Genomic DNA, 14,640 nt, shown 5'->3' with positions numbered 1-14,640 from the left:
TTTTTTGTTCAGTCGTGGGGCTTGAACTCTGGGCCTAAGCGCTGTCCCTCAGCTCTTCAGCTCAAGGCGAGCACTCTACCACTTGAGCTACCGTGCCACTTTCGGTTTTCTGAGTGTTTATTGGAAATAAGAGTCTCACAGACTTTCCTGCCTAAGTAGCTAGGATTCTAAGCACGAGCCACTGATGCCCAACCAAGTCCATGTATTTTGGTACATCTGTTTTTATTACTTTTGGATAAATATCTAAAAGTGGAACTGATACACAGTCTCATCAGAACTTGATTTTGCCAGTCTGCTTGCTATTATTCATTGAGCAGGTATGTAGTGATATGGCATAATAGTTTCATTTTGCACTTTTCATGACTAATGATGTTGTCTTTTTTCATGTGCTTTTGGAAGTCATATACTTATTTGGGGGAATGTCTGTTAAAATATTTTGACCATTTTTTGTTGTTGGCTTGGTTTATTTTCCATGAGACAGTATCTAGTTATATAGTCCAGGCTGATCTTGAACTTGTGATCCTCCTTCCTCAACTTTTTTTTTTGGGGGGGGGGTGGGGGGGCCGGTCATGGGGCCTGAACTCTGGGCCTGGGCGCTGTCCCTCAGCTCTTCAGTTCAAGGCTAGCACTCTACCACCTGAGCCACAGCGCCACTTCTGGCTTTTTCTGCTTCTGTGGTGCTGAGGAATCAAACCGAGGGCCTCATGCATGCAAGGCAAGCGCTCTACCACTGAGCCACCTTCCCAGCCCACTGCCTCAACTTCTTAAGGGCTGGGATTACAAATGTGTACTGCCACAAGTGGTAGTTCAAAAGACTTGAACTCAGAGCCTTATGTTCTATTTGGCTGGTGTTTTACCACTTGAGACATACTCCTACTTCTAGCTTTTTGCTGGTTAATTGGAAGTAAGCATTTCACAGACCTTTCTGTCCAGGCTGGCATTGAACTGTGGACCCTTACTTCACATGAGGTATGAACTACCACACTCAACTATTTTGCTCATTTTTAAGTAAGTTGCTTACCTTTTTCTTAGTAATATGAGATATTTATATATTCTGGATACATGTCACCTGTATGTACTGCAAATATTTCCTCCTGGTCTATTTTCTTGCTAGTATCTTTTGAAGAGAAATTTTAAATTTTCACAAAGTCCAATCTGTCAATTCTTTTTTTTTTTTTCCTCATGAGGCTTGAACTCTGGGCGGGGGTGTTTTCCCTGAGCTCTTCAGCTCAAGGCTAGCACTTTACCACTTGAGCCATAGTGCCACTTCCAGTTTTCTGGTGGTTAATTGGACATGAGTGTCTCCCAGACTTTACTACCCAGGCTGGCTTTGAAGTATGATCCTCAGATCTCAGCCTCCTGAGTAGCTGGGATTACAGGTGTGAGCCACAAGTACACGGCAACTTTTTTTTTCCTTTTTATGTTTATGCTTTATGTATTCTAAGAATTTTTAGTTAATTTCAACATCCCATTGTTTTGTTCTAGAAGATGGATAGGTTTAATTTTTACATGGAAGTCCATCTATGAACAATTTTGAGTGATTTTCTGTGCCTCCTGTGTGATAAGGGTAGAGTTTCACTTTTTCCGCAATGGGCATCTAATTGCTTAAGCATTATTTGTTTCAAAACTCTGTGGCTTTTTTCTTGTTTGTCTTGTTCTAAAAATCTCTCCTTGTACTTTTCTGAACTGAGGACCTATAATCTCCAGTAACAAGCATGGATCCAGATTTAACTGGAAATATTCCTGCTTCAAAAGTTGGGTAGATTATAAGGAATATCAAGCATAAGTTTGGCTATGACATTTGACAAAATTCTGTGAGCATGCGCTTCATGCTACCACATGCTGTGTAAGTCAGTACTTGTTTGGAACTCTGAAAAGATGGGGGAGGGTATCTGAAGTTGAAGTTATAATATTTGGGAGGTTTTGAATAATCTATCTCTTCAAAGGGGTGAGGTCCCAGACTTCAACTTCACACAGGCCCCTGTATCAGGGTGGAACAAAACTGGAATAAAGGTTTCTTTCATAATTTGGAGTACAGTTTCTTTGGGAGATCAAATAAAAGATAAAAGAAATTTTATTAGCACTTAAAAAATTTTTTTTGGCAGTCATGGGGCTTGAACTTGGGTCTTGGGCACTGTCCTTGAATTCTTTTGCTCGAGGCTAGTGCTCTACCACTTTGAGCCACAATACCACATCCAGTTTTCTGGTAGTTAATTGGAGGTAAGCATCTCATGGACTTTCGTCCCCTGCTTGGCTTTGAACCGGGATCCTCAGATCTCAGCCTCCTAAGTAGGTAGGATTACAGGCGTGAGCCACTGGCACCCAGCTAAAATTTCCTAAAGTAACAGAAAACAGATTTAGAAAAGGTATTGTAGGATTCACTTTTCTAAAATGACTGTAAATTTGTAACAGTTTCAAATGCTGATGATGTAAATTGATAGAATGGATTGAACTAGTTTCTAAATTCATCAGTGACCATTGACTTGAAATACACTATGTATATACTCACACATATATATACATACACAGATGGTTAATTTTATGTCAGCTTGGCTGGACTACAGTGTATATACACATGATACATACACACACACACAACAAATTTGTTTCTCTGGGGAACCTTTTTTTTTTGCCAGTTATGATGCCTGAACTCTGGGCCTGGGCGCTGTCCCTCAGCTCTTCAGCTCAAGGCTAGTGCTCTACCACTTGAGCCACAGCACCACTTCCAGCTTTTTCTGCTTATGTGGTGCTGAGGAATTGAACCCAGGGCCTCATGCATACAAGGCAAGCACTCTACCACTGAGCCACCTTCGCAGCCTTCTCTGGGGAACCTTGACTCACACACACACAGAGACACACACAGGTATTTGGCTAATAGTATTCTGGATGTTTCTATGTAGGTTGTTTTAAGATTAACATTTAAATTGACACACCTTAACTAAAGCGGTTATCTTCCAAAATGTGCATGGTCTTTCATTCAATCAACTGAAGGTCTTACACACACACCACAAAAAGGAATTTTGCTAGTAGACAGCCTTTAGGCTTGAGAGGCATCAGATTTTCCTTGCTTTCTAGCTTCCTGCTGGCCTTCAACAGCAGCTTCTCTCTGGGTCTCCAGCTTGACCACCTTTGCTTTATTAATTTTTTATTTGATTTTCACTGAGACTCTGGACTGCAGGTCACATAGCAGATTTTGGATTTGTCAGCCTCCATAATCATGTGAACCAATTTCCTAGAAAAAAAATCAATAAATCTATATATGTATATTTATATCTACTTATGTTTGTATATAAATATTGCATATAGATATAGGTTATATAGATGCAGATATAGTCCTTCATGATAACAGATACACACACAAACACGCAAAGGCATGTGCTTGCCCAGGCAGGGAAAAATTGCTGAAATTGCTCACAATTTTTGCAAGTAAATAACTGTCCAATCATAGCAGCCTGCGGCAGTAAGTTAAGCAACATGAACTTAATCTTTATTAGTATAATAAGAAATAATATTGTAGTAAATAACCTAATATTTCTAACCTGATATGAAAAGTGTATATATATATATATATATGTATTTATTAAGCACTTGTATGTGTTTCTGAATCCGTTCCACCAAATAAAACAGGTGTAAAGGTATTGTATACAAAGCTGGTCACTTTGAAGCTATTCACAATGATATATATATATATATATATATTAATATAAATTTTCACAAATGAGAGATTGGATAAATAAACGTGGTATACCCATAAAAGAACAAAATGTGCCTGTCTATGTAAATATGTATATATATATATACACACACACGTAGACACACATATGTTTGTGAAGATTTGGAAAAATTTTTTAAAAATATCTGTAAAAAGAAGCAAGTAACAAGATATTACATAGGTTATGCCCTCGTTTGTGTGTGTGTGCACAAGCGCACACGTGCACTATTCCGAGTAATATATTTAAATAGTTTAACTGATTAACTTCAGCAAGAACATAACGTCTACAGATCAGAGAGATTTACTTTCTATTTGCTGCCCTTTTGTACTACTTGAATTTTATAACCTTGCACACATACTACAGTTTTCAGTGGAAAAAATTCCTTCTTTTGAGCATTTATTACCTAGAATACAAAACTGTTTTCACTTTAGGTCAAAAGCTTGAATTAACAGTTTCTTATCTTTCTCATTAATAATCATGGTAACATCTTAATAATCTTAAGTAACTTACTGAGCACAGTCTTTTGATTTTTGTTGGTGCTGTTACTAGCAATTGAACTCATGCTCTTATGCTTGTTATACAAGCATTCTGTAACTTGAGTTGTGACCCCAGTCCCCTACCATTAATCTTCGGACTCAAATTTGAAGGATGGTAGTGAAAAAAATAAAGAACGAAGTTAGGAATAGAGCCTTAGTTCGCAATTTCAAAAGTGTCCATCCATCAGTATGGTGGAGAACAGCTCATATCATGGCAATCAGGAAGGAGACAGACAGACACACAGACACACAGACACACACAGACAGAATGTGTATGTCTGCACTAGTAGGCATTCTCTTTTATTCCTTCTCTCTTTCATCCAGACCTAGGAAACAGTGCTGCCTACATTCGGGGTGTTTTCTAATCTTATTTAATGCTTTTTAGAAATACCCTCACAGATACACCCAGAGACAAGTTATACTAATCTCACAGGCCTTCTTCAACCCATTCAAGTTGACAAGATGAACAATCACAAGTCTACCCATTATCAACCTGATATCCGAACACATCTCCTTAAACCAGAATGTTATAACACTGCTGCCCCACCCCACAAAGCACACAAGAGTTTATACAGATACAAAGAGAACAGTTTATTATTGGTTGTCATGGGTTAGGACCGGGGATGGAATTGGAAGGAAGGGGTGGTGCTATGAAAAGAAACATAAAGGTGGGCGCGGTGGTACCCATCAGTATTCTTGGCATTCTTGAGGCAGAGGGATCAACACTCCAAGGCTAGCCTAGGCTACATAGCAAATGTCTGTCTTATGCTTTCTTCAAAGTAGCAATGATATTATATATTTTCCAGTTATGGGAATCAAACTGAGGGCCTAACACATGCTAGAAAACTACTTTGCCAGTGACCTACATCCTTAGATAATGTGTCATTTCAAGAGGTTGTCAATGTGGACACTATCTCTTGAATCACCCTGTACTATTTCTGAGAACTGCATGAGAATCTACAATTAACTCAAATTTAAAAAGGTTTATCTTTTAAATGAAACCAAGAAGCACTGTTTCTAATAGTAAACTCTGTATAATTATTATCTACCATCAGAACAAGTAATGTGATTGGAAACAGAAAAAAAATACCTTATGACTTTTAAAGAAGTACGATTTTAAGGGCTATGTTTCTACTATCAAGATCAAAAGGACTTTCTCTAATAATTTCAAAGTTTTATGATTTATATTAGGGTTTTTGATTTACTTTGAGTTTGTTTTTGTACAAGGTAACATACAGGGATCTAGTTTCAGTGTTTTACATGTGAATATACCGTTTTCTCAGCATCTAGTTTTCTTTTCTTTTTATTTTTTTATTGTGAAAATACTGTACAGGGGCTAGGAAAGTGGCTCAGTGGTAGAGCACTTGCTTTGCATGCATGAGGCCCTGGGTTCAATTCCTCAGCACCACATAAGCAAAAAGAAAAAAGCCGGAAGTGGTGCTGTGGCTCAAATGGTAGAGCACTCGCCTTGAGCTGAAGAGCTGAGGGACAGGGCCCAGGCTCAGAGTTCAGGCCCCACAACCGGACCCCCCCAAAATAAATAAATATAAAATAAAATACTATTAAAAAAAAAGAAAATACTGTACAGAGGGGTTACAATTACATGGACAAGATAATGAGTACATTTCTTCTTTTTTTTTTTTTTTGCCAGTCGTGGACCTGGACTCTGGACCTGAGCACTGTCCCTCAGCTCTTCAGCTCAAGGCGAGTGCTTGACTGCTTGAGCCCACAGCACCACTTCCGGCTTTTTCTGTTTATGTGGTGCTGAGGAATCAAACCCAGGGCCTCAGGGCCTCATGCATGAAAGGCAAGCGCTCTACCACTGAGCCACCTTCCCAGCCCCAATGAGTATATTTCTTATCAAGCATTGTAGCCTCCTCCTTTGTTTCCCCTTCCGATCCCTTCCCAGCCTCCCCCAGCACCCCCACTCAACCTCCCCGCTCCCTCCCCCCCACCAAAGTTGTAAAGTTCATTTGTCCAGCCTCCCCCAGCACCCCCACTCAACCTCCCCGCTCCCTCCCCCCCACCAAAGTTGTAAAGTTCATTTGTAAAGTTCATTTTTCGACATAGTGTCTTGTACATCTCATTGTTGCAATGGGTCCACCTGTATTCCTATTTAAACGATTTGTTTTTCCCCTTCCTCTCCACAAATTATACCGACATCAAATACAGTGAAAGCAGGGGTTATACTGTGGGGGAGGGACATACAAAGCAACAAAGCAATCATCTTATAAATGTGTTAGAAACAATCGCATGAAAGAAAAAAAACATTTGAATACATATCTTAGGGTTCATTTCCCTAACATCAACTTATCTGACCTTTTCTGCTTGACTCAGACATATACTAGATATTGCAAATAAGGGAAACCATGGGAACTCTGTTTCTTTGGGCCTGGCTTACTTCACTTAATAGAATTTTTTCCAAGTCTTTCCATTTCCTAACAAATGGGGCAATGTCATTCTTTCTGATGGAGGCATAGAATTCCATTGTGTAGATATACCACATTGTCTTGATCCATTCATCTACTGAGGGGCATCTGGGTTGGTTCCATATCTTAGCTATAGTAAATAGTGCTCAGCATCTAGTTTTTGATGAGGCTATCTGCTTGACCATGATTGGTTTTAGCTCCTTTATGAAGAATCAGATGGCTACAGCTCTGTGGGTCCTCTGTTCTGTTCCATTGGTTTCCATGTGAGTGCCAAGCTTTTTTTCTTGGGCTCTGTCTATAGTGCAGTTTGAAGCCTGAAACATAGAGACCATTAGAGGAAAGCATAGGGAAAATAGCTCAAGACATAGACACACGCAGGCAACAACTTTCTGAGTAGGATTCTAATAGCCCCTGAAACCGTAAGAATTCACAGAAGGAATTAAACTGCACAGGAAACAGGAATAGCTCACAGAATGGGGGGGAAAAACCCATTTGCTATTCATCAGACAAGGGATCAAAATCCTGAATATATAAAGAATTCAAACATAAAAGAGCAACTAATCTAATCAATACATAGTCAATTAAAAAAAATTGGGGTCTTGCTATGTAGGCTAGGCTGGACTTGAGTCCAAGGTGGACTCAAACTCGTAGGCCTTTGGCCACAGCCTTCTAGGTACTGGGATTGCAGGTGTCGACTACAAGGCCAGAACAGATACCTTTCCCATAGAAAAAAAATACAATTGGACAATAACACATTAAAAAAGTGTTCAATATCTTTAGCCATCAGGGAAATGCAAATGAAAACTCCACTGAGATTTGATCTTACCCAAGTCCCAAGAACACTAATAAGAAACTAGTAAGTGGTCAGGATGCTAGGCAAAAGGAACCCTTATATGTTTGTAGGAATATAAATTCATGCAGCTGCTATGTTTTTTGAGATTCCTCAAAAATCTAAAAAGTAGACATTCCTTATGACCTTCTCAGCTATATCCAAACGATATATATGTTCGGATATATACACCGATATGTATATACATTTATATGACTATATAACTAAATATAGTCATACATCTATATTTATATACATATTTAGATATGTATGTCATTCAGTCATAAAAAAGATGAGATCAAGTCATTTGTACAAATTGAATGGGGCGGGAGATTATTCATGTTAAGTGAAATAAACTAGACTTAGAAAGACAGATTTCACATGATTTTCTCTTCTATGAAGAAGTTAGGGAGAAAGGGACATGAAAGCCAAGAGATGGCTATTCAGGAGGTAGAAGGAAATAAGAAAGAGGGAAGTTAGGAGAGGAGAATATAGGGGATGAACTTGATCAAAGTATCTTATATGCATGTATGAAAATATTACAATGAAGCAGACTACCTTGTACAATTGATATATGTTGATAAAAGTCCAATGGAATATCTTTTCTGACTCCTTCAATGGCTCAAACTGGTTCCATACTTTAAAAACAGAATCATTCTACAGGTTTTTGTTTTCCTAGATTTCATAATTGATTTTCATTCTTAATTGTCAATGAAAACATGTACAAATGCTTTTGCTTTCTTATTCAAATAATTGATTATGGAATTGTGTCTGTCTTAAGAATATTCTTTACTAAGCCCTCTGAATTCTTGTTCTTACTGTGACTTGGAGCTTTAAAATACAGATTCCCACACCTCACTCATCTCACTACAGAGCTATTCAATTGGAATTGTTTTGGCGAGGTATCATAGTTTAAAATGCTCTTCCCAGCTGATTTTGCTAATTAGTAGTGTTTAGGGCCAATCTATAAAATCCTTAGAATTCCGAATGTGGAATTATGATTAATAACAGTAATATATATATATGTACTATTTACTGAAGATTTGCTATGTTCCAGGCTTTGTTTTATGTATGAATGCTTAGCCTCGCTTCCTCTCTTTTTTGGGAAAGAGGGTTTGAATAGGGTCTTAGTCTGTAGCCTAGACTGGCCTGGAACACAAGATCCATCTGCCTCAGCCTCCTGAATTTTGGAATTTGGGATGTTATGTCACCACACACAGCTTATTTACTCTTTATAAAGTCCTATGAGAGATGTACAGTTAGTGTGTTTGTCTTTTTCCTGATACTAAAATGAAGTACTCAAGGCAGGCAAATGTAAAGAAAAAAGGTTTGTTTAATTCCTTTTTGGAAGCTTAAAGTCCAAATGGCATGGAAGAGTCTCACAAGGGATTCCCTTCACCATGTCACCCCATAGTGATGGCAATATCAAGATCACGTGTGGAAGGAAGGAATCATATCACCAAAAAGAAAGCCAGAGGAAGTCTAGGATCTACCAGTCCCTTCCAAGGGCATGCCCTCAATTAACCCAAGGACCTCCCAATAGACCTCAGTTCTTAAAAAGTCCACACCACTTAAAAACTGCCACTGCCACGCGGTGGATCAAACCTCTAACCCATGAGCCCTTGGGGGACAAACCACATTCAAACCATAGCAGATGTCACCTATATTTTAGGGAAAAGGGAGTGTCAGAGGGGTTACATCGTGAAGCTGTCAAGCTCTCTGGCAGAAATGAGAATCCAGGTTTGTCTGATAAGGATATCTTGGACTTTAACCAACAAACTGTGTTAACTGAAAAATAAATAGGCTCAGTAATTCCACAGAAAACATACAGAAGTCAAAGAGGTGGTGCTGAAACACAAAGATTGTGCATTTTCACTAATTTTCCAACTACAACTTGGCATCCTTAAAACAATTGAGTCAACTCGGAAGGTCATTTTTGTAAGATATCAGAAATATGAATATTGGGCCATGGATCAACTGGGAAGGCTTGTGGTTTCTTTTTAACTCTGAACTCTAGATATTTAGCATGCCATAGAAACAGTTTACAAGCTCTACAATAAATATCTTAAGAACTATTCCTATGAAGGCACCTTTAACTAAGGTGTCATCAGTGAATTATGTATGACTTTCTCCTCTGCTCTCTCTCTCTCTCTCTCTCTGGCTCCCATTTAAGTGAATAATTTTAAAGTTAGCTGTATTCACTTCTAGGTATTCATGCCAAAATGCACTAATCATTAGTAGAAATCAGAGTAATCTGCAAATGGCTTGATAATTTTGGATAAATACTGAAAAAATATATTTCCTGTTCTTGGCATCTTAATTTTTACAAATACGATGACTCAAAGCTATTCACATTTAAGAAATATGCCTGTGAGCTCTTAATATTCAGATATGTACTAATCTTCAAGACCTAGCAGGTTAAAACAACATTCTATGCCAGCATTTATCCAAAAAAGGGGGAGGAATGCATATTTGCACTTGGTGATAAATGGATAAAAATCTCTGAAAGTATACACAGGAAAAAAAGAAGCACAGTGTAATAATGGATGCAAAGATGATGCTTAAAATCTAAATTGTTCATGCAAAACTGTTCATGCAATAGCTACATACTTAATGAAATAGTGAATTTTGTGCTACATTAGACCACAGTAAGCTTTCATACTGTATTGATTGCTTTTTCTTGTGTAATTTTCAAACCCAGATCAAGTCTGCTAATTAAGCTCTCCCTGGCCAGAAGCTCTCTTGGATCTCTGACAGTTCCTAGTTAAAGCCCAGTTTGTGGTTTTTGACAGCAAACCAAGACCCTCTTGTTTGCTTCAGGAAAAGTGGCTGCTTTTAGCCCCTGGCATGATTCTGTGGGTACCTTCATCTCAACAAGTCACCAATTGTCTTGGCCATGACTTAACAGTTGGACCAGATTTTTTTCTTGGTCATTTTCGCTTGAGAAAGACTATAAAAGTAGGGATAAAATTATCGTTCATTTGGCTTTAGTTTATGAGAAATTATCTCAAAAGCAGGAACAGGTGGTATATTGAGAAGACCAAACGATTTGAATTAATACATATGTGCTTGGGTATATATTTTAATTCTACTTATTGTTTCTTAAGGAAAGACCTCAGTGAATTAAAACCACCATAGACAAGTGATAGTTTAGAAAATGAAATGCTTAAATTGTACTTTTTCTCATAATGGTTCTTATTATGGATACTATTTAATTCTTACAATTTTGTTTGCTTTTGGATATATTAGGAAACAGGAAAAGAGACTGAGACAGAGAAGTTCAGAACATTTATTATGCAATCTATCTCATCTCCCTTTTCATATATCCTTACCAGATAAACAAATGGTCTGAAATTGCCCATCTGCATGGTGTAGGGTTTGTAAGAAGTTTCATAGTACTTTAATGTTTTCCAATACGTTACCCAAATTAACTAGGGTTTAGCCCCTTGAAGAGCTCCAAAATAAGCTTGAAAGGAAATCACAAACCACAGGAAAAATAGAAATATTCCTTTTCCCCCCTATATAGTCTACTAGTGTCACTTAACTAAGACTACTTATTCTGTGACCTTGAGAAACTTAGACGCTAAACACGAGCAGTACAGTATGGAAGGGTATCCTCTCCACCACTACCTAAAAAGAGGGGCACAAATACCCTAACAGGTAAGTATTTTTATAAGTAAGGCAGATGGTGATTGAAGCAAAGGAGATTCAGAAGGGGGGGGTACAAAAGCAATAATTTTGAATGTTTGACATTTGTTTTGAAACTACCTTACTACCCTATACCCTTTACCATCTGTCTGTTATCCCTCCCAACACCCACCTCTGTCTTCCCACAGGGCTCCATTGTCTGCAGTTCCTGTTTCTCAGGGGCGGAGCTGTGGGAGGCAGCCATGGGTGCCATAATAGGCACCTGCGGCCAGCACAATGGGCTGTGGGTGCTTGTGGGAGAGACAGATTGATGTATTGTGCATGGGGGAGGAGGGCTGTCACTTGAATCCATGTGAACCCAGGCTTTAGGGGCAAGGGAGATTGACAGCTTTTGTAGGTTGCATTTCTTTTTCAAAGCTTGGCTTTAATAGACAGTAAGTTTGGGGCCCCAGGCTTTCACTCCCATAATTCTAACAGGGCAATCACGAGCATTCAGCATTTCTTTTTACCCCCCTTGTTACGCATTAAATGATTTCAGTAAAGGAATGTGCAGCATTAATTAGAATTTGTTAGCAGATACCAAGGGGAAAAGTTTCTTCACCACAACTATAGGAGGTGTCATTTGTACAAAGACTTTTTTGTTTTCTTTCCCCATTACATTATCACTGCAATATGTAAGGTAGTGATTCTTTTCATTTAAATTAAGTGGAAAGCTACTAAATCTTGTTTTATTCTCCAAAAAGAATAAGGTCCTTAACACTTATCTTTTAACTTCTTTCATTTCCTAAGGTTGGTGTTTACTTTTGCTTTCAGTCGGACCCATTTACTGGTCTGTGTGGTTGTGTATCCAGTTTTGTGAACCATTTAGCTCTTACAATTACAGGCTCTCACTGTACTGATAGATAGGAATTGTTACCAGGTGAAAATAGTTACCAATAATATTGGAAATCAATGACCCATCAGTCCCTTTCAATAATGGTAACATTGAGAAAGGCTCGAAATTAGATTCTTCTACTTTTATGCCTAAACTTGTTTTCCAAAATGATTTCTCCTTAGTCCATACTTCACCCTAAGTTTGACACCAAATTTATGGAAGAATGACAGTGGCCAAGGAATATCTTTTTTTTAATAGAAAATTCACTCTTAAACCACTCTTAAACCACTCTTAAACCATAGCAGTTGTTTTTAAACATCAAATGCCCCCCCACAGACAGAGATAGCATCTTTTCCTTATAGCTAAAACCCCCCCATCTCTTTGTTTTGTGTCTATTTTTATTTCTGACATGTTAGACCTAGATAAGAGCAAAACTAATGTCAGATAAGATGCATTGTGTAAAGACACTGAGTCACATGGGAAGCTGATAAAACATTATTAACATTTTGGGTATAATTCTTCAAATTTCTCTTCTGTATAAAATAATTTTTTATTCAGGGGGAGGGGTTGAAGGTTAATTGAATTAGATTTTTTTCCTATTTGCTTTATTTGAATGTGTTAAGGGCAACAGTGAAAAATATTGATTAAGGCTACCATTATTTCACAGCAAGAACATATTCCCACAGAGTTGTCTGGCTCTGACTATAATAATAATTTGGTGCAATGGCTTTAAAAGTAGTGGGGTGATAATAATTAGGGTGTTCGACAGAAATTTCAATACTGGATTCAACATTTCACCATGCAAGGCATGAAAATTGCAGACCGGGGGCTAGTCAGCTCTAAGTACTAATTAACTAATTAATCAGGTGCTGAAACCAACTGAATGGAGGATATCAGCCAGACAACTCAAGCCCCAACAGAGGGTTGAGCTCTTTTAAAAAAAAAAAACAGTACAGTCTTTCTTCTTGAGTTTTTAACCCAATCAGAAATGAGTAGGTTATGGTGTCCTCCTGTCATTCATTTGGGTCCAAGCTTTTTCCTTAGGGAAAATAAAGACATGTGCCTGTGATCCTAACTGTAAGACAGGATGAGTCCCGTAGCCTCAATGCCCTAGCAAATTCTCAGACTCCTAGCCAGGAAGTACTTCGAGATCTGGGGGACACAGTGTTGGGCAAGGGAGCTCTGCCTTTCTGGGGCTGAGTTTACAATATTTCAATCTAGGAGCAATGAGAAATAACCATTTGGGCTGATCCTAGGTCTTTTGCCTCATCCTTCGTTTATGTAAATGAGAAAGGTCCAATTACACATATGGAAAAAAGGTTTAATGAATCGTGAAAAAGCCTAGTTTACAGAGAAAGGGCACAATCCCCTCTTTTTCGTCTTCTTGTCTTTTAAGTTTAAGTTAGAAACATGTATTTCTTTTCAGGAAAATGATGAACCTGATGATTAGGTCATTTTATATACTAATTTTTATACTTGGGATTTATCAAATATGTTTTGATGGAAGATTGAGCTTCTTTTATATTTGTCCACAGGCCTATTCTGTATGTGTAGCAAATTATCCTATAACGTAAACTATCATTTTTTTTCACTTTCCCCATGAATTTGAAAAATGACTACATGTGAATTTCTCCCCTTTTCATGTTATTCTTAGCTTAGTGACAGTTGTTTTTTCTTCTTTTAATAGTTTGTTCTGGAATTGTCTGCAGTGCAAATGGATTGCATCATTATAAAGGAACTGATATTGAACTCAAAGAAAACACATTCGTTTGTTTCCTGCTTCACTTTTGTATTGGTATTTTTGCAATATTTTAAGGAACCATAATTTCAGGCTGGTGGACATGAGGGTTTTTTTTCTTCTTCTTCTTCTTCTGTCTTTCTTTCTTTCCAAAAGCGGCCTGGATTTCAGCCGTTCCTTACTCTGGGACTTTTAGGGGAGAAACGCACCACAGATAACGACTCCATGGCATTTTAATGACATAAACCTGTACAATAATAGTTACTCTTAGAATTTGCTCAGTATGCAAGTAGTCCCGAAGAAGTGTTTTGCAGGGACAGCAGGAAGGTTTTTTTCATCACAACTTTTAAGTGCTTTTCAGAGACTTAGCCCAAATACCTTAGTGGACACGAGGGGGAAACTGAGGCCCAGGAAGAGCTTACGTGCGCGGGGGTGGGGGGGGTGGCGGAAGGAATGTACGCTTTGGAAATAGCACTCCCCTGTTTCTATACAAGATACAGCTTCGATGCATAGGGAGCACTTTTTCGGGCACCTAGTGTGTGAAATACACTGTTGGACTCCAGACTGGCTGCCCAGTTATGACGATCGTTACGGTCTATCCACTGTGGCACCCCGGGCTCCCCGGATCGGCGCCCTGGATGTGATCGACACCATGAAGTTGCCCCATAATCCTCTCTGGCAACATAGGATGTAAAATTTGATCAGCTCATTGGATGCAAGCTGACAAGTCCCAAAAATGTGTGAAAAAGGGGCCAAGCGGTAGGCAAGCGCCGCGCGGAGAGGCAGCGCTCCAACCGCCGCTGCCCCCTCCCCCTGCGAGTTCTCTGTACGGCAGCCGCGGCGCTCGCGGGGGCTGGGGCCGATCGGTCAGCC

The sequence above is a fragment of the Dipodomys ordii genome, unplaced genomic scaffold (assembly GCF_000151885.1).
Source record: "Dipodomys ordii isolate 6190 unplaced genomic scaffold, Dord_2.0 Scaffold89, whole genome shotgun sequence".
NCBI classification, from domain to species: Eukaryota; Metazoa; Chordata; class Mammalia; order Rodentia; family Heteromyidae; genus Dipodomys; species Dipodomys ordii.
This window is presented reverse-complemented; position numbering follows the sequence as displayed.